At 41.6% G+C, this 25,082-nt stretch overlaps 1 protein-coding gene and 1 long non-coding RNA gene across 9 annotated transcripts in view; both read right to left on the reverse strand.

Moving 5' to 3' along the window:
- The window catches only part of LOC309850529, a 510,333-nt gene that overhangs the window by 372,502 nt on the left and 112,749 nt on the right, over positions 1–25,082 (reverse strand). The gene's annotated exons all lie outside the window — the stretch shown is intronic.
- Positions 1–25,082, reverse strand: part of DISP1 (dispatched RND transporter family member 1) — a 175,179-nt gene that overhangs the window by 68,139 nt on the left and 81,958 nt on the right. For 2 of the 8 annotated variants that reach the window (XM_082704528.1, XM_082704530.1), the window contains exon 3: positions 104–165. The exons of 4 other annotated variants lie outside the window; for them this stretch is intronic. The gene's annotated coding sequence lies outside the window, so the exon portion shown is untranslated. Of the gene's footprint in view, positions 1–103; positions 166–2,501; positions 2,651–12,460; positions 12,636–25,082 lie in introns of those variants that run through there. 2 more of the 8 variants (XM_082704533.1, XM_082704529.1) reach the window with 2 other exon arrangements.

The raw sequence follows: 25,082 nt of genomic DNA on the forward strand, positions 1-25,082 counted from the left end.
TGGTTAATATAGGGGTCAAATTCCCCCCCACCAAAATAGTGCAGGTATATGGGAAGTGGACAATGACCACAGAGTTGAGGTGGTGAGTTTAAGACATACTCACCAAATAACAGGGAAGAAGGGCAGCAAGGCAGAACTCGGGCCATCTGAGGAGAACACAGGGAGCTGAAGGGAGAGGACGAAATATATCACTGAATCTAGGAAGGCAGTGGGGAATTTGGGGGTTTTATGCTGTCATCAAAGACAGAGAGGTCCTCTTGGTTCCTACACCAATTTACTGGCAGCAGGAACACAACTGGAGCAAACCGTGTCCCCCGAGAGTCACCATAGGGCTGGGAATTAGAGTTCCCGTGCACTGTGGTTCTCCCTGAGATTTCAGCTTCATTCTCTTCTTATGATCCCTAACAGCCATTATAACCCTGGATCCCACGGCCGTGGTTAAGGCGTGTGACTAAGAGCCTGTGAAACACAGGGAATTGCAGGGGTCCCGAGTGGAGAGACGCAGCAGGGTCCTCAGAACACCACAGCACCTGCCCCCAATACTTCCTGCATCTGGAATGGCCACCTCAGTCCCTCAGGATCTGTCTCCTCCCCCTGCAGGAGAGAGCCACCAGAGGGTCTCCCCAGTGTTACCATAGAGCAAAGTAAATGTAAGCTCTCAGTTCCTTTGTGGCAGATATGTTTTTTTTGTTGTTGTTGTTTTTAAATATTTTATTTATTTATTTGACAGAGGGAGAGAGAGATCACAAGCAGGCAAAGAAGCAGGCAGAGAGAGGGGGAAGCAGGATCCCTGCCAAGCAGAGAGCCCGATCCCAGGACCCTGGGATCATGACCTGAGCTGAAGGCAGGGGCTCAACCCACTGAGCCACCCAGGTGCCCCTGTGGCAGATATGTTATCTTCTGGACAATTCAGGGAGAAATAGCGACAGGCTTCCATTGGGAGCAGATACTCGCTGCTGCTGGGACACCCTTAATTTATACCAATCCCTGAGCAGCCTTTATTCAGTCTGAGGATCACTGGAGGGACAAAGGAAAAATGGGTTTGAACCATAAGTTAAAGTAATACAAGGAGATGAACCCGTTTCTCTTGATACAGAGACACTCCCATGCCCCTGAGAAGGGCTCCAAAAAAATCCACTACTTTCTTACATAAATCCTCACATTGGGACAAACTGCCCTCAGCGTTGAGTTCTGAACCTCATTACCTATGTGCACTGTGCTCATGATGCTGGCTCCTGTGAGAGCTGCAAAGCTGAATGCTGTTTCCTCAAGGTTACAGCTAAAACCTCCTTTTCTCCTTTTCGACTATGTTGGGCAATCAAAGGAAAGAAGGATTTCTCTGAGCCCAATCAAACAGCTAGTTTCTGTGCCTGTACTGGATATTTGCGGGGTCATAAGGGCTTCTATTTTTATAGTTGGAGTAAGTGAATTAAAGCTGTTTATTAGCACATCAGGTTCACACCTGACTCCCACTCCTCTGACATAGTCTCCCCCTCCTGTACTACTACCCAATCTCACCCATGTGCTCCCTCTGGGATAATTCTCTTCCTGTTGATTGTATTTTTTTGGTATTTCCTCTGGGAGGTTATGTGAATGGTAAATACTTTTATTTTATATATTTTAAATTTTCTTAATTTTGTTCTCCTCCTGAAACAACAGTTTAGGAAGATACAAGATTCTACACACACTGTCCTTTTTTCTTAGCCCTGCTGGATTATTACTTCCCTGTCTTCTGGCATCTCAGCTGCCAAGGACAAGTCTATTAAGGGAAACCTTTCCTCTCTCCGTTGTACAATTCTATGTCTAAGATAGTTCATGTGAATTGCTTTTATTTGCTGTTTGGTCCCTGGCATCCTTCTGATCTGCTGCTTCTTGACCTTCATTGATTCTGGAAGACTTGGGGTTGGGTGCCCAGCCCTTCTTCCTGAGCATCCCAGACACACTCATCTATAATCTTTGTGAGAAAGTTCCAAGAGTGGATTCAATGTCCCAGGTTTTGCTCTGTCTTCCTTAACAGATGCTTTGTCACTGAGGTTTGCAGGATCATTTTTGAAAGAGAGGTCATTTTTGTTTTGTTTCGACCTTGTTCTCCTGACAACTGTCTTCATAGCTGCCTGCACTTAGTTCTTCTCCCAGCCTGTGTTCACGTACATGCTCTAAGACAGTGTGGATATTAGCATTTTAGAGCTTCAGTTCTATGGTGATATCAGGAATAGAACAGAACCAGCAGACAATCTGCCTTCGTTTCTGGACAAACCATGTTTTTATCCCACTTTCTTTCCTTGCTTCACAGCTTCTAACAACACTACGGCCCCAACACATGGCAGAGCTAGTGACTTTTTGTGTCTAGTCACAATGGTGATGGAAATCAGGTGGGGGAAGAAGGGTTCTCGCTTCCACTCCTTCCTACAAGCAAGGAGCCTGGCTCCACTGCCCCTGTCCCAATAGCCAAGGAGCCCTCGTGCACCTTCCCACTCTGGCCAGAAGACTGGTTGGCTCACCGTTCCAAGTTCCAGTCCGATCACAACTTCTTATCTCTGAGCACATTCTGATCTTTGAGGTGTTCATCTTGATCTTTGGGTTGGCTGTTGTCACTTCCATTTTCTCTCTTCTGTTCTGTCATCAGCATGTAGAGGATGGTGTGGAACATCAGGCCTACAGAACGGGAGCCTCACTGACCAGGACTCTCCTGGCACCCAGCGTGGTGCCTAATACACAACAGGTAAGTGCACACAACCCAATGTTGATGGAGTTTTGAGTCAGCATAGCACAGCATCAATAGTGGCATATATGTTTTATTTGCTTTGATTAAAAATAGCCATGTCTAGGGAACCCGGGTGGCTCAGTTGGTTAAGCCACTGCCTTCGGCTCAGGTCATGATCCTAGAATTCTGGGATCAAGTCCCGCTTCGGGCTGCCTGCTCAGTGGGGAGTCTGCTTCTTCCTCTGACTCTCTCCCCTCCCATGCTCTCTCACTCTCATTCTCTCTCAAATAAATAAATAAAATCTTAAAAAAATAGCCATGTCCACGCCAGCCACACAAATGTGACAATTTCCTATATTACTCATAACAAGCTTGAAATAGTTCTAATTCTAAAAACACCAGCGAGCTAATGGGTATTCTCTACATTTAATGTATTATTGATGACATGATCCTAAGAAAAATGTTTTTCGGATCTGAAACTGAAATTTACATGAATCGGCTCAAATCCATTTAGCCAACATCATTCTCAATCCCAGAACACCTGGATGGCGCAAGCAGTTAAATGTTTGACACTTGGTTTTGGCTGAGGTCTTGAAGTTGGTGTCCTGATCTCAGGGTTGTGATCTTGTGATTCTGGAATTGAGCCCTGCATTGGGCTTTGTACTTGGTGTGGAGTCTGCTTGGGATTCCCTCTCTTCCTCTGCCCCTCACCTCATGTGCGCTCTCTCTTTCTCTAAAATAAATAAATAAATAAATAAAATCTTTAAAAAAGAGAGAAAGTAGTAAGCCATTCCAAGAAGCTTTTCTACAGGAAGTGTGTAATGTAAGGAAAAACAGTGTCTCCCAACCAATCCTGAAACCATCAGGATAAAATACATTTGCAAAGCATAGCATATAAATACCACAGGAAGAAGAGTAATAATCCCCAGGAATTCTCAAAAAAGAAAAAAAAATGAAGAAAAAGAAAGAAAAGTTCAAAGAATAAAAATTTTTCAGATGGCTTCAGCACTGACTAGGAGAAAATGATCTTTGATTTTTTTTTAAAAGACTTCCATTTATTTAACATGGAAATATTTTTGGTACAGAGAAATTAAATTTATTAGTTTGTTGATTTCAAAATAAATAATGCTTAAGAATATCCAGCTGCCACTGACTTAATTCTCTGGGCATCACACAGCTGCTCTGACTGATAGTTTTACCTTCCAGGAGAAAAAACACACTGCATGCAAGTGTGTCATTCTGGTTCGAGTTAGTTTCATTCCCGCTATCACATAATATATTGACCATGTATTTTACAAAGAAGTCTTTGGTTACTTCTGAGTAAATTGATAACCTGCAAAGCTGAAAGCCTGTGGTCACTCCATCGAAGTACAAACATCACTTTCTTTTAAAACTCTGTACATTCCAGACTCATAATCTCTTGACAGCTGTGCTAAATCATCAAATCTTTAAACCACCCTGTCTTCTGTTGGAAATGACCCTAGTGGTCGTCTTTCCTATAGAATTCCTGATCCTTGGCTGTTCCTTGATGAGCCTGCTGATACCAGCGTCCCTGGAAGGCCCATTTAAAACTCACCAGCAGATTCCAATTTAGGGATGTGCATTTCTTTTTTTTTTTTTAAAGATTTTATTTATTTGACAGAGATCACAAGTAGGCAGAGAGGCAGGCAGATAGAGAGTGAGAGAAGGAAGCAGGCTCCCTGCTGAGCAGAGAGCCCGACGTGGGACTCGATCCCAGGACCCTGAGATCATGACCTGAGCCGAAGGCAGTGGCTTAACCCACTGAGCCACCCAGGCGCCCCGGGATGTGCATTTCTAACAAGCTGTGGAAGCTGCTGGTTGGAGAACCTCACTTTGAGAACCATTGCTCTAGCTTCTTTCTTTCCCCTTTCACGACATCCAATTGAGTTAAACCAGTCCTCCTCAGGCCAGACATCAATCTAACAAGCAGAGCTGTCACATGAAAGCTAAAACAACTTCCTTTCCTCCCTTAGCCCCTCTGTTAATCAGACTCCTCGTCCATCCCCACAGCATCTCTTGTCCAACCAACCAAACCCTTTCACAGCTCTGACTACCTGTGATCTCACTTGGCTAGAAGGCTCTCCTTATCTGCCAATAAATGGTCACTCTTTTATCATTTCTTATTCATTCATTCAGTACAATAACTATTTATGAGTCACCATACTTAGTGCTATGAAAAATACTGAGGTCAAAACCAGCTATAATTAGCCTCAAATCAACAAATATCCCATGACTCCATATCTGTCTTAGAAATTAAATTGTTTAAACAAGCAAAAAATAAGTTCCCCCAAAGCATTCTGAACTGGTTTTTCCAGGAGTGGAAATGGATATGTGGTATATCTAGTGTAGTCTCTTTCCTGGCCCTCTCATAACTTAGTATCTATTTTATTTTTTAAAGATTTTATTTATTTATTTAACAGAGAGAGATCCCAAGTAGGCAGAGAGGCAGGCAGAGAGAGATGAGGAAGCAGGCTCCCTGCTGAGCAGAGAGCCTGATGTGAGGCTCAATCCCAGAACCCTGAGATCATGACCTGAGCTAAAAGCAGAGGCTTAACCCACTGAGCCACCTAGGTGCCCCTTAGTATCCATTTTAAAGAGTTCTAAAGAGTTAAGAGTGTAACAAAGATTCCACTATGTATATGCTAAATTGATTTGCAACCTCATGCTGTAGGCTTAAGAAAACTAATTGCTGGTAATTACAAACTCATGCTGGGTATTCTCTCTACATAGAAGGAAACTGAAGTATTTGAGGGCCTGAGATAAGCCTGCCATCTTGGTATTCCTGGAGCTTAATGGCACAGGACAGCTCAAGATCTAGACAAAAGGATGAAACCACTCCCTGCCTGCTATATTTTTCAGATGAAATATTTTTACAGACAACACCATGGCAATATATATTCAGTGGTCATATATTACTCAGCCTTTTGAACCAAACATTTTCCTAATCCTTAAAGTCCTATGAGTACATTTTTACTCTTCTTACTCGTGCTTAATTTTTAAATAATATTTATTCATTTTCCAGTGCAGATCTTAATGAAGTCATTCAAGTTATCCAAAACTAATAAGCCCATGGAATAAATGGAATTAGTAATGATAAAGGAAGCTTTCACACAGACCCAATTAAGTCAATTTTATAATTTTATTAAAGCATGACAGAAGAGCCCATGTAAGTGCAATAAAGTTTAATGGAAACTCAGTCTGGTCCTAAGAGTGGGCATCACAGGCAATGAAAGCATAACTTATAAATAAGAAACAGTCTTACAAAAAGTCTCTATTTCCTCAGAAATTAGGCAACATCTACCCATGTTCAAATTTATGCACTCAGAGCTGTGGATAGCTAAACTGATGCTATATACTGCTTGTACAGTTTGCATTTGAAAAATGAAGTTATTCTTTAATTAGCATTTCTAAGCCAAAGTTAACGGCTGTTTGAAAATGAGGCTCATTACATGATTCTGTAAATGTACTCGTAATAACTGACATTACCACGCAGCTGTATAAACATATTTACCATGACATTTTTCTTCTACCGCAGGTGTATATTTTCCATTCTGAGCATTAGTAAGTAATATGTATCTCAGACTAGCCTGGCTTAGTAGTAACACTGAAGGGAAAAAATATTTCTTAAATTATTTAACTATTTGTAGAATAAAATGTTAATCTCACAGAACATATGTCATAAATACATCTTATTTTTGTATTTTTCTGCTCCGACTTATCCCTGAAAGGGCTTATGGTAGCCATGTAATTCCTTTTTTCTTTTAGATATATTAACAATAAAATCTTCATCTAAAAGTTCAATGAAATCAGCCTCAAAATAAATAATCTGATTTGCATGACCAGCAGACATTACTTGCAACCTGAGTATATTTTGTGTTTTTCTAGTAACACAATAAAATATTTTTAAAAAGGTAAAATATTCCATAATATAATCAAATAACTAGGAATCATTCAGCAAGTCCCTGAACAAGCTAAAGATAAATTACTCTCTCTAAATTTAATATAAAGTATCACATTAAGAGGAAAGGTTTCAGGAATGAACTTTTAGCCTTTATGAACATCAAGAATGGTAATGTGGTTAGGTGATAAAAGTCTACAAATATTTTAGCACACAAGGAGCATATTTGATACCGTTCTGAACCAATGGCTTAGAAACAACTTACAATGATCACTTACAAGCAGAGGTTTAGGAAACTCCCACAAAATCTATCTAACAATTCTGAAGCTTCACTCTTGGAGACTACTTTTTAGTTTTGGAAAAATAAAACTGATTAAAAACCTCACACTGGCAAGTAATCAAATACCTTCCATGTCTCAAGTGATTTCTTTTTTTTCTTCTTCTTTTTTAAAGATTTACTTATTTATTTTAGAGACAGATGGAAAGAGAGTGTGAGCAGGAGGGGCAGAGGGAGAGGGGGAGAAAATCTCAAGCCGACTCTGCACAGAGCACAGGGCTGATGCAGGGCTTGATCAGGAGCCTGAGATCAGGACTTGAGCCAAAACCAAGAGTTAGATGCTCAAAACAGCCCCCCCGCCCCAGATGCCTACAGGGATTTCTAAAGATATTGTACCCTTTACATAAAGGACATAAGACTATTTTTCAGCTGGTGCCGAGTGCCTATTAGCTTCACCCTTCCTGAAGGAAGGAATACACAAACTTTTATTTTCCATAAAAGGGATCTGAATTGTGGGGAACCCAGCACACATGCTGAGTTCTATTAGATCTGAACATGAACAATGGAGGAGACGAGGACAATACAAGATGTATTTAAGCACAAACTTGATGCTGATTTGTGCTGCTGTCTCGTGCTGAGCAAGCGCCCAAACACACAGCTTCCAATACACAGGAGCAGTGCTCTTCCCCAGTCTCTGCGCAAACACCCCTGGAGACTGGGAAGATCCCTGGCATCTGATAAATCCAGGATTTAGAATATTAATGTTTAGTATACCTTGAAGGTGATGTCAACTGTCTCTGGCACCTTACACAGTGCAGTTCAGGTCCCACTTCACCTACCATCTCTGCACAGTGATCACAAGGCAGACCAAGGAATAGGAGCTTGCAGGGCTTTTCTGTGTCCTCACTCATCCCAGAGCAGAAGCGTAGTAATTTTTGTAACAAAGCAATCTGCTATAGTCAAGCATGTGCTCCAAATTCTTCCCACTATAATATCAGAAGATACATTTAAATAATGTATACAACTTAATATTTACTGTTAGAATTAATGCTTCTTTAGTTCTATCAAAATACCGACCCACTTCTTTGATCATAGTGATTTTTGCCTCTCACATTTGCATCTGGGTTCAATTTTCCTTCTAGTTGAAGGATATAGTTCTGCAGCTCTTTTTGGCAAAAATCTACTGATAGGACACATCCTCAGTCTCTGCAGATCCCGAAATGTCTTCTCTTCACTGTTACTCTTAAATTATTGCCCCTAGAACTTTGAAGGTGTTAGCCCACAGCCTTCTGACACCTGCTAGGAAGTCGGCTGTCAGTCTTAGGAAGGAAACCTACCTTTGTCTGCAGTCATTGCTAGCATTTTCTTTTCGACGACTATTTCACACCTGGTCCTGGCTCTTCCAGCCTCTCACAAATCTGCCTCCATCCTCGTGCTGGGCTAATGACCTGGGTTTCTAGTTTCCCGGGGATACATGAACAATCAGTGTCCACACTCACTGCCAGGGGCCCAGCAGCAACTGCACGCAGGCCAGCTCTCTGACAGCTGCCTTCTCCTACAGATAAAGGACTCTCACGCATGAGGCTAACTAACCCTACACTTGTGCCCTAGATGCATTCTCTCATATGCTACAGAACTCTGCCCAATACTTCTCACAAAATCTTCCCTCTCTACTGGCTCACCCCATCAGTTCATAAATAAGCTCTTAGTTTTTCTGTTTTAAAAATAACAAGACAAATATAAAACCTCCCCTCAGCTCACACCCAGATATCCAGACAAAGCCCCTACCTTCAGCAACCACATATCACTCTGTTCTTATAATATTGGCTTTGATCACAGGTGAGATCATAGTCAAGTTTGTTGGGATCACACTGGGATCACTTGAGATCGTGGTTCACTACTGCCATATTTATCTATCTTTAATTTTTCAGGTGAGTTACTATCCTGCCTTAAAAGTATGTTCTGGGAGGAACCATGATATCTTTTAGTAGATGAATGGGTAAATGAACACATGCACACAATGGAACATTACTCAGAGCTAAAAAGAAATGACATTTCAAGTCATGAACAGACATGGAGGAATCTTAAATACTTATTACTACATGAAAGAAGCTGATCTGAAAAGGCTACATGTTGTAGGAGTCCAACTACAGCACATTTTGGAAAAGGAAAAACTGTGGAGACAATATAAAGATCTGTGGTTGCCAGGGGTCAAGGGGGAAGGGAAAGATGAAGAGGTTTATGAGGGTAGTAAAAACACTGTGATAACGATAACAATAGACACACATCATTACACATCTGTCCAAATCCACAGAACGCACACCACCAAGAATGAGCTCTAATGAATACAACTATGGTCTCTGGATAATTACGATGCGTCCATGTAGGTCCACCTACCCTAACAAGTGTCCCATCTGGTGAGGATGTTGACAGTGGGGGAGACTATGCATGCATGGGATTGGGGAACACAGAGGAGCTCTCTCGGCCTCCCTCTCCATCTTGCTATGAAACTAAAACTGCTCTAGAACAAATACTACTTCTTTTTTTTTAAAGTAAGTTCTGGGTTATTTTGGTTATTGCTGTTTTCATTGAAAGTCTAACTAAAGTCAAGTTTCAGTCTTTCAGACTGATATACCATCCAGTTTGCAAATTTGTTGAAGGATGGGACTTCATATTTCAATTCCTTGTTTGGTAGGATCCCCAACAGAAAAAAAGAAAACAGAAGCCAAGAACAACAACAAATGAAGGGTATGATGAATTGAAAAGCCATTCACCAACTAGATTTTCTGTTTCCTGTCTCATCTATTGAGATAGATAATCCAAATTCCCTGCATTGTGTGACCATATATGGATGACCTGTTTAATTCACCTTGTTTCACCTTGTTTAATTCTCATCTTCCCAGGAGAATCAAGTACCATGATTATCTCCATTTCATCAATGAGAAAATGAAGGTTTAACAACACTGCAGAACTGACAATAAAGCCTGGCATCTGAGACCAGAGCCTAGACTCTTACTCACTGCACAGGTCAGTCCTAAGGACTCAGGCTTGTAAGGTAACGTGTGCTCTCAAACACATAAGTCCTGTCAGGGTTTAAGGAACTAAACTACTAGAATTTTACTTGTTTTAATTAATCTTACTAACTTACCTAATGACAGAACATATACTATACTTTTTATTAAACTTTATTGTAAAATTAATTGAACTCTTGAAGTCAGAAAACTTTTGGGCGTGTAAAAGCCATTACTTTTGGAAAAATTGGATTAAGGCAACAGACAGCTCTACATAGAAATTGACATTAAATCTCTTCTTGCTCTAGTTAAACAATCTCATTCCTTTAAGCCAAACAATATAAAATAAGGCCTTCACCCTTTGCAATGAGAATATCATTAAAATGGAGATTTTATTATTGAAAACTTGGTTAACATAAAAATTGTGTTTGAATGCCCACAACTTAGAAATCGTAGATGACAATTCATCAACTGAGAAGACATCTATCTTAGTCTTCATCTGACATCTGCCTGAGAAAATTAGATACGGAAGGCAGAGACTGAAGGAAAGCAAGTTACTTTTAAAACTGTTGTAGATATCCTCTTACTGTTAGAACCTAAGACTCTATTTTCTTGGTTTCCCCCCTATGATCAACAGGTGAAAATTTCAGGAGACAGCACAAGGCAGTGGAAAGACTGTATGAAACATAATTTTTGTGCACTTCGGTTTTCTTGTGGCCTTATTGTATGAATCAACTGAAAAGTAAAGGTCTGTATTCACACCAAGCGTTATTTCAAAAAGAAGCTGCTCAAAAATGTATTTGCAACTTATTTTCTAAAAAGATATATAAATCTTTTCTCAGAAGCATCAAAGATTAAATGTCACAAAAGTTAAAGTAGCTCAGTGTTAGTTAATTGAAGTAGCTCAGTGTTAGTAACTAGTGTTAGTGTTAGTTACTTTGATAAACCAGATCAGGGCCCAAGTACACCAACTAGCTTGTTTAATTTAAACTGGTCTGAAAATCAAGCTCAGATATCAGGAGATGTAAGGGAATGAAAGTAATGCAATATGTATTATATAAGCTAACCCTGGAGGCAACTTCACATAGTGTCTATTAAAAATGGAAACTGTGCCTTCCCTGCCAACCCCAGTGGGCTGTTGGGGAGATCACGAGAGATGCCACATTTGAAAAACACTGGCGGCGGGGGTTGGGGGGTGATGCCTGGGTGGCTCAGTCTGTTGAGTGTCTGACTCTTGATTTCAGCTCAGGTCATGATCTCATGTGCCCCGAGATGGAGCCCACCATCCGGCTCTGTGCTCAGTGGGGAGTCTGTCTGCTGGAGATTCTCTTTCCCTCTGCTCCGCCCACTCACACTCTCTCTCACCCTTTCTCTCTTAAGTAAATAAATAATCTTTTTTTTTTAAAGATTTTATTCACTTATTTGACAGAGAGAGATCACAAGTAGGCAGAGAGGCAGACAGAGAGAGAGGAGGAAGCAGGCTCCCTGCCTACCAGAGAGCCCGAAGCGGGTCTCGATCCCAGAACCCTGGGATCACGACCCGAGCCGAAGGCAGAGGCTTTAACCCACTGAGCCACCCAGGCGCCCCGTAAATAAATAATCTTAAACAACAACAACAGCAGGGCGCCTGGGTGGCTCAGTGGGTTAAGCCGCTGCCTTCGGCTCAGGTCATGATCTCAGGGTCCTGGGATCGAGTCCCGCATCAGGCTCTCTGCTCAGCAGGGAGCCTGCTTCCCTCTCTCTCTCTCTCTGCCTGCCTCTCCATCTACTTGTGATTTCTCTCTGTCAAATAAATAAATAAAATCTTAAAAACAACAACAACAACAACATGGTTTAAGTGTTAGGCACTTTTTTAATTGAAAAAAAAGTTTTCTTGTTATTATTAAACCAAAATTCAACAGGAAGGGTTTCAAGACCTATAAATGACCTAGAAATTTTCATTTGTTTTTCAAGAGAAGCACTTTTCCTCCTCAAAGAACATTCTATGCCACATAAAAATCAAGCTGATACTTCAATCATTGTGTCCCTCCCCCAACCGTTGTATGAACTCGGGTCTTTTAAAAAATAATTCCCCTTCCCACCTCTGTAAAAGACATTCTGATCTGGTTTAAACTTTTATAATACATCAACTGGTACAGATTTTCCCCACTCAAAAAGATGTTTATATCCCTGAAGCTAAATTTCTTCCATGTGCTATAAGCTATAACCAACCCTGGAGAAAGCGACCAAAACTTTACAAATAAGGCCATTTCATAAGCAAGTTTATGTTTTTGCTCCAAGAACTCAGCTAGTGAGAATCAGATACCAATAAACCATCTGTAAGGAAAGCAGGACAGGGCATGCAGGTGCTGCTGACCAGCAGCTGAAGACAGAGATGGGGGAACGAGTGCTCTCAGTACTCAGTTAACACAGGGAAAATTTTCTCCAAAGGAAATCCAAAAGGAATACAATCGTGTTTTTAAGGCACGTGTAGTTTAACCAAGACACCAAGTACTTGAGCCTCTGAAGGTACAGTCAAATATATATATATATAATAATACTGGTACGCACATTAAGTATATAAGCCATTCACTGAAAGTGAGAGCTATGGATGTTCAGAAGCTTTTCCTGGAGACAGCAGGGCAGACCTCGTTATTTCTCGATCACACCACATCTGTTAGGTGCAGCATTAAACCATTCATAACCAGCTCATAGAACGGCCTCCTCGAAGGGTTAGTACAACCCCCTGGAAAGACAGAACGGCTCCTTGCAAATTTAAGTGATCATATACTTTCTCACAAATACACAAAACTAGATGCTAACAGTATTTTAATCCTTGAAAATGTAATTTCACTTTCTTACTTTTAAACAGCTTTGTTGATGTATCATTTCCACACAACAACATGAACAGATTTCAGTGAGTTTTTGAAAAATGGGTGGGCTTGGCCACGTGACCACTACCACATTTGAGCTACAGAGTATGCCACTTCTTGCCCCCTTTCCAGCCAGCCTCCCGACTCCATGCCACTCCAGCCAGCACCGATTAACTCCTGTGTTCATAGATGCCTCTTTCCCACTAGAACACTGACTCAAAGACTGCACCACAATGCATTTACACGTTCTACTGTGGATACACGCCAAGGTTATTTCCAGCTTTTGTCGATTATAGATAGAGCTGATGTGAACACTCATGCACAAGTCTTTGTTTTCACTAACTGCGAAGCGATGGAATTGCATATGTGTTTACTCAGAGACTGGCTGTTGGGCATGTGGTAATGCCACGTTCCCACCAACTGAAAATGTTCCACTCATGCTGCTTTCTGTCCAACACTTGTTCTTCTCAGTCTTTCTTATTTTAGCCATTCTGGTGGTTGTAAGTGGTATCTTGCTGTGAACTGTATTTTATTTTATCTTTTAGATCTTATTTTTAAGCAATCTCTACACCCAATATAGGACTCAAAACTACAGCCCTGAGATCAAGAATCACGAGCCCCCTTGCTATGAATTTTGAATAACTGAAGTGTCTTTTCAGGTCTGCCCATTTTTTAAAAATCATCTTATTACTGTATTATAAAAGTTCACTAGATCTTCCAGATACAAGCTCTTTGTCACACATTGTTTCACAAATATTTTGTCCGACTTTATGATCTTGCTTTTTCATTTTTTAGATAGTAACTTTTGAAGGCCAGAAACATGTACAGTCTTGAAGTCCAATTTATCAAAACATTTTTTTAATCGTATGAATAGTGATTTTCTCCTAAGAAGTTGTTATGGTCTAAATGTTTATGCCTACCCTCCCCCCCAATTCATAGTTACATCCTAATGTGATGGATTAGGAAGTGGGCCTGTAGGAGGTGATCAGGCCATGTGGATGAGGCCCTCATGAATGGGATTAGTACCCTTAGAGACCAGAGAGAACCCCAAGGAGAATTTCACGTTCAGGAGGATGGCCCTCACCTGACCACGTTAGCACCCTGATCTTGGACTTCCAGCCTTCAGACCTCTGAGAAATAAAGTCTGTTTTTTGTAAGCCACCCCTGCCTGTGCTACTTTGTTACAGGGGCTTGAGTGCACCAAGAAATCTCTGCCTAACCTAAGTATACAAAGGCTTTCCATGATTTGTTCTATAAGATTCAGGTTTAGGTTTTACAACATTTAGGTCTATGATAGATTTTTTACAGACCTTGGTATTTGCTGTGAGACAGAGATCAAGGTTATCTCACCTGATCCCCACGAGATCCAGTTAACCCAGCATCACAGGTTGAAAGGCTAATGTTTGGCAACTCTGCCAAAAAGCCAATTGGCAAGTGGGTAGGAGAAGAATAAATGAAACAAGATGGGATTGGGAGGGAGACAAACCATAAGTGACTCTTAATCTCACAAAACAAACTGAGGGTTGCTGGGGGGAGGGGGTTTGGGAGAAGGGGGTGGGATTATGCACATTGGGGAGGGTATGTGCTTTGGTGAGTGCTGTGAAGTGTGTAAACCTGGCGATTCACAGACCTGTACCCCTGGGGATAAAAATATATGCTTATAAAAAAAATAAAAAATAGAAATAAAACTAAAAAAAAAAAGCCAATTGGCTATATACGTGTGGGTCTATTTCTGGACTCTTCATTCTGTTGTGTTTATCTGTTTGTCTATCAATCATGCTCTCTTAATGAGGAGAAGTGGACTTTATTTCTTCTGTCTTGGTATCAGGAGTCAGAAGCAGAGCAGCTGCTGATGCTGACACATCCCTTCAACAAGGAGTAGTAACAGATTGAGAAAAATGGCAAAATTTTTTATTTTGGTATTCTTTAAAAAGGATCACTTCTAGGGGTGCCTAGGTAGTTTAGTCGACTAGTTGAGGGTCTGACTCTTGATTTCAGTTCAGGTCATGATCTCAGGGTCATAGGATCGAGCCCCCATGCAGGATTCTGTGCTCAGTGGGGAGCCTGCTTGAGATTTTCTCTCCTCTGCCCCTCCCCCACGTGCACACACCTGTGAAAACATATGCACATGCACGCTCTCTCTCTCTCTCAAATAAATAATAAATCTTGTTTAAAAATGGTCACTTATTTTTAAAACAATAAATATAAGCCAAATGTGTTATGTGCTTAATGTTTTAAATTAGTAATGCTAAAATGTGTTAAACTAGTTTTCTAAGTTGACTTTTATTCAGTAAACTATTTGGAATGAATATAGAGGCAAAAAAGCACCATGGGGGCTAGCTCCATAAAGGGTTGTCAGTAAGCCTTTCAGAATTTCCCCCAAATGCTTTCCCTGATCTTCAGCTGGAGAGTGCTCCCTCAGACTCACCCTGGTCAGCTCTCCCCAACTATAACCACCCTGCCCTGGCCAGCCAGGACAGCCTGCTTGGCCATGATAACCAAGAGGTATGAGTTCACGCTTTCTTTAGAGAGAAAACAGAAATCATCTTTTAGATTTTGAAATTCATCCATATTTCCATGCATCCTTAGTTCCTTCCCAGGAAGGAAAAAGGAAAGAAGTGTCCCTCCTTCTTTGCTGTATTCTCTACCCATGTCCTTCATCTTAGCCTCAGTGTCTCACGTGGTGAATCTGTCACATTTCTGAAATCAGAAACTGGGATCCCCGAGATTCTCAGTATCACACTTTAGTCTGTATTTTTTCATACATTTATGTTTTAAATAACAAGCGACAGAAATTATACACAGTGAATAATTTTTCCAAGATAGAATTATATTAAAAGCTTCAGACATTCCCTGTGACACAAGATATTTAGTAACAAAGGCATGGATTATTATTATTATTATTAACCACCAACATATTATAATAAGATTACATATTCCAGTAACATGTAAAAACAATCTATACTTCACAGACATCTAATAACAGAAAATAGTAAATGAAATAAACATAATGTAAATGTCCAACAAAAGTCATTTAAAAATTAAAAGATATATAAAAGTCATCATATTTTATTTTTTAGTTTTTTTAAGTAGGCTCCACACCCAGGGTGGAGCCCAACATGGGGCCTGAAATCATGACATGAGACCGAGACCTGAGCTGAGACTAAGAGCCAGACGCTTAACTGACTGAGTCATCTAAGTGCCCCAAAAGTCATCTTTTTTTTTTTTTTTGAGAGAGAGCACCAGTGCGGGAGAGGGAAAGAAACTCCCACGTGGACTCTATGCCCACCTTAGAGCCTGACTGGGGCTCGATCTCACAACCTTGAGATTATGACCTGAGCCGAAACAAGACTCAGATGCTTAACTGACTAAGCCACCATTTTTTTTTTAACGAAAGTCATCATTTTTAATTTTTTTTTATTTTTTATTTGTTAGAAAGATTTTATTTATTTATTTGATAGAAATCACAAGCAGATGGAGAGGCAGGCAGAGAGAGAGAGAGAGCAGGAAGCAGGCTCCCCACTGAGCAGAGAGCCCGATGCGGGGCTCGATCCCAGAACTCCGGGATCATGACCTGAGCCGAAGGCAGAGGCTTTAACCCGCTGAGCCACCCAGGCGCCCCAAAAGTCATCATTTTTTAACAAAATTTTTAAAACACACAAAACAGTGACAGTCTTAATCTCTGTTTCATGACAAATGATCCAGACACAGAAAAGTTTCTTTCATTCTGCACGGATGCAAAAAAAGCACCAAGGGGTCTAGCTCCACAAAGGGCTGTCAGTTGTGACAAATGGGTGGCCTAGGCATTTGGGTATATTTTGCTTCATTTAAACTCATTTCCGTTTTTTGTTTTCTTAAAATCCAATATAGTTGACATACAGTATAATACTAGTTTCAGGTGTACAATATAGTGATTTCACAGTTCCATATGTCACCTGGTGCTCATCATGACGGGTAAACTCCTTCATCCCCATCACCTTACCCTCCATCCCCCTCCAACCTCCTCCCGGGTGAACATCAGCATGTTCTCTAGAGTTAAGAGTCTGTTTCTTGGTTTGTCTTTTTTTTTTTAAACTTTGTTCACTTGTTCTGTTTCTTAAATTCCATACCCATCCCCCGCCCCCAATTTCCTTTTTTAATGGTGAGATCATTTTGCCTGCTTACCCTGATTTTGGTTTTGCTAATGAGGCCAGTATTGGGTCATGAATTCAGATTATAAATCAGTTTCAATCCCACAGTCACACTCACAGCTTTGTTCTACTCAAGTACTAACAATAATTGCAGCCTGTAGCAAGTATCAAGTCCTGGAAACTGTCAGCAAACATAATGAGGTAGCATTCCAATAATGTCATTTGAATCTTCTAGAGAGGGAAATGGCATAGCATAGACCCACAGATCCAGACCTCCACTTTGCATGAATCCTGGCTAGTTCTTGGAACACCACTCCTTGGAATCATACAAAGTGATGAAGTATATAATGATCTTATTAATACTTATTTTGTGGGGTTTTGGAGGGCTCAGTCAGTTAACTGTCTGCTTTAGGTAAGGTAATTATCCTAAGGTCCTGTGATTGAGCCCCGTGTCAGGCTCCCTGCTCAGCAGGGAGTCTGCTTCTCTCTCTCCCTTTGCTTTTCCCCCTGCTTGTGCGCTCTCTCTCTCTCAGATAAATAAATAAAATCTTTAAAATAAATACTTTGTTTGCAAAAACGACTCACTGTTAGCAGCAGACATGACTAAGAATACCATGAATACATGTAACAGCCAAATGTAACAGGAGAGTGTGAATTTTTCCTTCCTGCATGCTCCTGTCCAGGTTCCCAGGAATGTGTGCCCTGGCCCCTGACACCTGCACCCAGGTTTCCTGCTCTCGCTTAAGATTTGATGTCAGCAGGACCCTTTGAATCAATCTGTGCCTTGATTGCTGATCCTTAATTTTTACAGGAGAGTTACAATATTTTCCTGATTTCCCCACCATTTAGGGGCGGGGAAAAGGACATAAATTGTGCAAGGTATTTTCATCACCTGCCCTTCCCATTCCCACTGATTTCCTGCTCTTGGCTTCCAATCAAACCATTCTGAGTGCTGCCTTCCTTCCCCTCTCCCCTGCCACTGCTCAGTACATTTACTAAGTATTCTTATGTTGTAATATAAATGTATACTATGTAAAAATCCTTACTAATGATTTACTCCTGCTCCTCCTCAACACACAACAGTCAGGTTTCCACTCTCACCTCCCACAGAGCCTGGTTTTTGACCTCTGCTCTCTTCTCAGTTCTCCTCCTCCTCTTCCACCTCCATGTAGCACCTGCTGCCACTAATCAGTCCTCTAACTTGGTTTTCTGAGCAGGGCTCCATCCAGGTACCTCCTACTGCCTTTCTGTAGGCTGCTTGGTCTGACCTCTTCCTCCAGTGAAGGTTCCCCCCAGGTTCTAAGGAGCCCAGGACTTCCATCTGAGACACTATTCCTGAGTGATTTCAGCACACTCTGACCCAGGCCGCCCTGACCCCCAGGTCCTTCCCTGCAACTGCAGCCTTGTTCCTGACCGACAGATACAAACTTCTGTCTGCTGGATTTCAGCACCTGGAGATGGCAATCCTGCTTTCTTTTAGGCCATGTTCAGGGCACATGCGGCCTCTGCACCTGTCCTATCGTTAGCATGTCCTAGGGCCACCTCACTGCACTGGCTCTCAACTCTGTCCTTCAGTTAGCCAGGCTTCCTTCCAACATGAGACCTTCACATGCTGTCCTCCCTTCCTAAGAAAAAAGTCTTCCCCTCCCCTCTTCTTCACTTGGCCAACAGGTGTTTTGAGTTGCCATGTCCTTCCAGATTCACACACTGAAGTCCTAACCCCAACACCGCAGAACGACCTCATTAGGAAGTAGGGTCAAAACCGAGGAATTTCTTAGCTGAGCTCCTATGCCTGGTGTTCTGATATAAAGGGGAAGCTTGGACACACACACAGGGAGAATGCCTGTGTCAGCATGAAGGCAAAGATGGGGGTGATGTGTCTACAACCCAGAAATGTGAAAGACTGCCCACAATCACTAGAAGCTAGGAGAGAGGATGGAAGAGATTCTCCTCAGAAGCCTCAGAAGGAACACCTCGATCTCAGACTTCTAGTTTCCAGACTATGAGACAATAAATTTCTGCCGTTTAAGCCACCAGTCTGTGACACTTCATATGGCAGACCCTTGGAAACTGACATACCTAGTCGTCATTCAATCTTAGCTCAAATGTCACCTACTCCAGGAAGGCCTCCCCGTCTCCCTCAAAATGAACTAGTCCCCACCTCCCTCACTTACATGGTCTCACTCTATTCTTCCTTTGTGGCCTTTATCTTATTTATCTGTGTGATTCATTACACTGGCATTGATCTCCTCTAGTCTATAAAACAGACTATGTCCAGGTCCATGGCTATTTCTTTCTGGCCTTGAGGTCCTGGCCCCAATCTGAAGTTAGCTCAATCATCTATGTATGTATTTACTTACTATTTGCTTCTTCCTCCACCAAGCATGACCCTCGCCTGTAGGATTGCGCCAGGTGTGTGGCCGGTGTGCAGTAAGCTTGCCCTTCCATAGACAACTAACCCCAGAACCCAGGCCTGCTCTGCCCACTGCTGACTGTGTCCCCAGCGTACAGTCACACAGAAGGCTGAAAAAATGACTGAAGGAGCCTATGTAGTATGGCGGGCATTGTAAGGATGCTGTAATCACTTAAAAACAATGAAAGTTTGAGGACTATAACCTTCTCTTTATTAAAGAAAATCTTGTTAAGCACTAATACATTCTTCATCAACTCATTTCTGCTTTCCAGCTGATATTTAATATTTAAGAATATTTGCCAACAAAAGAACTCAAAAGGCACAGCTCTTAGCTATGACTGATCTCAAAATGATTTAAATTCGTGGACTGAAGATTTCAAAACTTTCAACAAAACCAAAAGACAACTGACAGAATGGGAGAAGATATTCTAAAATGACATATCAGATAAAGGGCTAGTATCCAAAGTCTATTAAGAACTTATCAAACTCGGGGCACCTGGGTGGCTCAGTGGGTTAAGCCTCTGCCTTCGGCTCAGGTCATGATCCCAGGGTCCTGGGATCGAGCCCCACATCGGGCTTTCTGCTCTGCAGGTAGCCTGCTTCCTCCTCTCTCTCTGCCTGCCTCTCTGCCTACTTGTGATCTCTGTCAGATAAATAAAGAAAAAATCTTTAAAAAAAAAAAAAAGAACTTATCAAACTCAACACCCAAAGAACAAATAACCTAATCAAGAAATGGGCAGAAGACATAAACAGACATTTCTGCAAAGAAGACATCCAAATGACAGACACATGAAAAAGTGCTCATCATCACTCAGCATCGGGGAAATACAAATCAAAACCATAATGAGATACCACCTCACACCAGTCAGTATGGCTAAAATTAACAAGTCAGGAAATGACAGATGTTGGCGAGAACGTGGAAAAAGGGGAACCCTCCTACACTGTTGGTGGGAATGCAATGTCGTGACCCAAAAGGGCACATGCACCTGAATGTTTATAGCAGCAATGTCCACAATAGCCAAACTATGAAAAGAACCTAGATGTCCATCAACAGATGAATGGATAAAGAAGATGTCATGTATACATCAGAATACAACGGAATTCTATGCAGCCATCAAAAGAAATGAAATCTTGGCATTTGCAATGACATGGATGGAACTAGAGGGTATTATGCTGAGCGAAATAAGTCAATCAGAGAAAGATAATTATCATATGATCTCTCTGATATGAGGAATTTGAGAGGCACAGTGAGGAGTTGTGGGGGGAAGGGAAGGAAAAAATGAAACAATATGGGATTGGGAGGAAGAAAAACCATAAGACTCTTAATCTCACGAAATAAACTGAGGGTTGCTGGGGGGTGAGGGGGTAGGGCTAGGGTGGTTGGGTTATGGACATTGGGGAGGGTATGTGCTATGGTAAGTGCTGTGAAATGTGTAAGACTGATAATTCACAGACCTGTACTCCTGGGGCAAATAATACATTATATGTTAATTTAATAAAAACAAAACACACAACATGGGGCTCAATATGAGATCATGACCTGAGCTGAAATCAAGAATTGGATGCTTAACCAACTGAGCCAACCAAGTACCCCGCAACACTGAGAAATTTTAAAAAATTATTTTTACTGGGGCATCTGGGTGCCTCTGCCTTTGGCTCAGGTCATGATCTCAGGGTCCTGGGATCAAGTCCTGCATTGGGCTCTCTGCTCAGAAGGGAGCCTGCTTCCCCCTCTCTTTGCCTGCCTCTCTGCCTACTTGTGATTGCTCTCTGTCAAATAAATCAATAAAATCTTTAAAAAAATTATTTTTACCCATTATCCTAAGTTTCTAACAGAATAGGGACTTTGCTTTTTTATGTGTTTCCTATGGTCTTTGCCCAAAGCACATACATTTCATGTAGTTGTAATAATATATGGCCATGACTATGAGAAAAATGATAAGCCAATTCAAAACTATATTTGGAAGAAAATCAGTATCACACAAAACAAGAGATATTGTCCCAAGTGCTATTGTTTGTATGGCATCTTCAATCAGAAAATCTCTCAAAAGAGTTCCTTTTACACAGGAATCTTTAGGAATTGCAGAAAAGCACTTATTGGAGGGAAAAAAGACATCCTATCATTAATTATCTGAGCAGACAAGGTAACTGAACACCAAACAGAACCCTGGCTTTCAGGGGATTAGATGTCAATTTATTTAATACTCGCTTACTTGGATTTTGACATTTCTTCTTCCCTCATTCTTAAAGTAAAAATTCTTGACCTACTACTTATCTAAAAGGTTTCAAGGCTAAAAACAAGTAAACAACTAAATAAACTAAGAAATCTCTTAGAAGTCTTTCCAACAACAACAAAAACCCACCAAAACACAGAACACAAGCAGTGACTCAGGATAAGGCTGTCACTGAAGTAACATAAAAAGAAACTCTAAAATGTTTGTAGTTCTCGTAAAAGCACTGGGGATGTTGTGGAAGTTTGTGGGAGAAAATAAGGATCATTGGAACATCTTCTGTTACCTTCAGTGGACAGCAACGATAAAAACAGCGTACACTGAACGTTTCAGAGATCTTTTCACTCTTGTGGACATGCTAATAGCACCCCACTGGGCACACCCTTGCTTCAGAAAAAAAACTTAACAAAAGTAGAAGCTTTATCTCTTTTCATTCAATATGCTACCACGAAAAATTTCACTTAAACTCTTAAGATTGGCTTATCTAACACATGTAATAGCTTGAAATTTTACTGTTTAGAAGATGGTTTGTTCCATCTGTGTGTGTAAATACCACACATGTGTGTAGGGACCTGGTACCATTCATGCTTGTGCTGTGGCCAGCCTGTGTCACCCAGGGTGGGGGTGGGGGGGGGTCACTGGGATTTCCTCTCCAGCTGATATCAAACTGTACCACAGGCCCTTCTCTGTGCCGCATATACATCACTCAGCGGCGAGGGGGGAAGCTCAAAGAGAGAATACTGTGACTGTTTGGGGTAAGTCTACAAAGCTAAACCACAAAGTAGGAATGGTCTTCAATGAAACAACTGGTAGGAAATGCCAACTTGATCCTCACATTCAGAGAGACCAACTTTGCAAATCCACCCAAACCGTGAACTCCTTAAAGTTCCTTAATCAATATTCAAAGTCCAAGCAGCCAAGGCCCCAGGAGAGTCTCTATTGGAACCCAGGATCATTGACTGGAACAATCAGATGGTAAAGGGTCCGCAGCACCACTTCTCTGCTATTGTAACCTCTGAACCCCACTCCCACCTAATACATTAGGACAAAAGCTGTTTCTTTTCTTTTCTTTTTTTTAAAATTTTATTTATTTGGGGCGCCTGGGTGGCTCAGTAGGTTAAAGCCTCTGCCTTCAGCTCAGGTCATGATCTCAGGGTCCTGGGATCGAGCCCCACATTGGGCTCTCTGCTCAGCAGGGAGCCTGTTTTCCTTCCTCTCTCTGCCTGCCTCTCTGCCTACTTGTGATCTCTGTCTCTGTCAAATAAATTTGACAGAGAGAGAGACAGCAAGAGAGGAAACACAAGCAGGGAAAATGGGGGAGGGGGAAATGGGCTCCCCACTAAGCAGGGAGCCCAATGCAGGGCTCGATCTCAGAACCCTGGCATCATGACCTGAGCCAAAGGCAGAGATTTAATGACAGAGCCACCCAGGTGCCCCAGCTCTTTCCATTCTCAAGGACATCATTATTTTGAACAGGAAGATGTTCAAAACAAAAGCAAGATGATATTTATAAATAATAAAGCAAATCAGGCCATTGACAAACTGAAAAGGCAGCTGGCTAAATGGGAGAAGATATTTGCAAATCATACATCTGATAAAGGGCTAATATTCAAAATATATAAAGAACACACATAACTCAATCGAAAAAAATCCTGATTTTTAAAATGGGCAGACAACCTGAAGAGCCATTTTTCCGAAGGAGACATATAGACGGCCAACATACACATGAAAAGAGGCTCAACATCACTGATCATCAGGTAAACGCAAATCAAAACCGCAGTGAAATCTCACCTCATGACTGTCAGAATGGTTAAAATCAGCAACATAAAAAACAACAGGTGTTGGTGAGGATATGGAGAAAGGGTAACCTTCCGGCACTGTTCCTGGGAATGCAGACTGGTGCAACCAGTGTGGACAACGGGGTGGAGGGTCCCCAACAAATGAAAAGGAGAACTACCCTATGATCCAGCAATGCGACTTCTGGATATTTATTGGAAGAAAAGGAAAACACTAACTTGAAAAGATGTCTCCAGCCCCATGGTTACTGCAGCATTACTGACAACAGTCAGGATGTGGAAGTAGCCCAGGTGTCTGCCGATGGCTGAATGAATGAAGAAGATGTGAATGTGTGTGTGTGTGTGTGTGAGTGTGCGTGTTACCATATCCCTATTCAACCATAAAAAAGGATGAAGCCTTGCCATTTGCAACAACACAGATGGACCCTGAGAATGTGAGGATAACTGAAGTAAGTCAGACAGCGAGGAGAGAAACATGAGTGCCAGAGGATCACCCTTATTTGTGGAATCGAAAACAAACAAACAAACAAACAAAAAAACTCCCCAAACTCACAGGTACAGAGAATAGACAGGTAGTTGCCAGAGGTGGGGGAGGTAGAGAGTGGGAGAAAAGGAGTTGTTGTTTTTAGTTTAAAGGAATTGAATTTTTAAAAAACAAGATTGAACTTTTTAAAAAAGACCAATGTAGTATTTATAAGTAATTACTTAGTTCAGGAAACTCTTATGCCTGACACTATTCAGTATTTTGACCTAGGAGTGTCAGAATAATGGGAGAAAAAAATAGTCTGATGGGTTTACTTTACTCTCAACTGGTAGAGAAATGTCCAGATGCTCTGGCTACGATCAGGACAGCCACTCAGAAGGATGACAAACCACACAAAAATAAGGTTTGTAATTCAGGTATTCAAACAAGTATTTTAAAAATGTGCCTGTCTCAACAAGCAAGGTTTTAAGGTGTGAGAGGGTAACACAAACCAGCTTTTGGTTTCCGATTTCCCATTAACCTGACCTCAGGGAAGAGAAACTCGATAACTCCACATCTCTGAACTGAATCGTCAGCATCTGTGGTGATTTTTTTCCCCACTTGAAACCCTTCACTGAAAACATCTCAACCGCACACTTGGTATGTGTGCAGAGTTGTGCACTCATTCGTCACCTGGCCCTTCCCAGAAATGTCTGCAAGGACATAGGCCACCGGCCAGAGGACTTGAAGGGCCTACCACACCCCGCCCAACTTCCCATTGAGGAGTCCTCTTCAACAACTAATCCTCTACCTATAGGGAAGCTAGATTAACTCCAAATAATCTCTCTCAAAACTTTAAGTAAACATGGTGTTTCAAATAACCCGCAGCTATTTTCAACTCCCTTCTGGCAGAGGAATTTTCTTTCTAGGCTTTTCTAGGTCACCTGACTGGCCCCGGGTATGCCAAGATTGCCTTGAGTCACTCTGCTTCAAAGGAAGTGCAACCTAAGACGGTCTCACAACAGTTCCAACATCAAAGTCCATGCAGCTTCCTCTACCGCTGGGATCCACAGGCCGAGTCTACACAAGCTCAGGGAACTTGAAACAGCTGGCCCCCAGCCAGCCATATTTGTGCTCAGCTGCCTCCTATCCTAGTCAATCCTCGTGGAGGAAGAAATGCAGGCATTCTTTACAGGAGAGATCCACACTCGGCCTTCCTATCACCTGCGTGGGTAAGTCTTAGTGTTTTCAGACCTTTTCAGTGTAGTTCTAAAGGACATAGTAGGT

Source organism: Mustela nivalis (genome assembly GCF_964662115.1).
Source record: "Mustela nivalis genome assembly, chromosome: 16".
Taxonomy (NCBI): Eukaryota; Metazoa; Chordata; class Mammalia; order Carnivora; family Mustelidae; genus Mustela; species Mustela nivalis.